The sequence below is a fragment of the Sinocyclocheilus grahami genome, unplaced genomic scaffold (assembly GCF_001515645.1).
Source record: "Sinocyclocheilus grahami isolate Dianchi unplaced genomic scaffold, SAMN03320097.WGS_v1.1 scaffold11663.1, whole genome shotgun sequence".
NCBI classification, from domain to species: Eukaryota; Metazoa; Chordata; class Actinopteri; order Cypriniformes; family Cyprinidae; genus Sinocyclocheilus; species Sinocyclocheilus grahami.
The window spans coordinates 2,396-2,738 of NW_015513964.1; positions in this window are offsets into that span (position 1 = coordinate 2,396).

The following is a 343-nucleotide window of genomic DNA, read 5'->3' on the forward strand; positions in this document are numbered from 1 at the left end:
GATGCTGAAAATTCAGCTTTGCATCACAGGAATAAACTGCATTTTGTTAATATATTGAAATAGAAAACAGTTATTTTTAGTTGTAATAATATTTCACAATGTTATTGTTTTTTACTGTAGCTTTCATAAAATTTCTGCAGCCTTAGTGAGCATAAGAGACTTCTTATATATAGCCCAGATGTCAAAGATCACCAGAAAGGCTGTGCCTTTGGTTTAACAGAAGAAACAATTTAGTTGGTGGGATAACAACTACATTACCAAGTAATACACAGCCATACCTGACTATATATTTCTGCTACGATCTATAGTATTACACACAGAGACGTTCTTTTTAAGGTGCTGC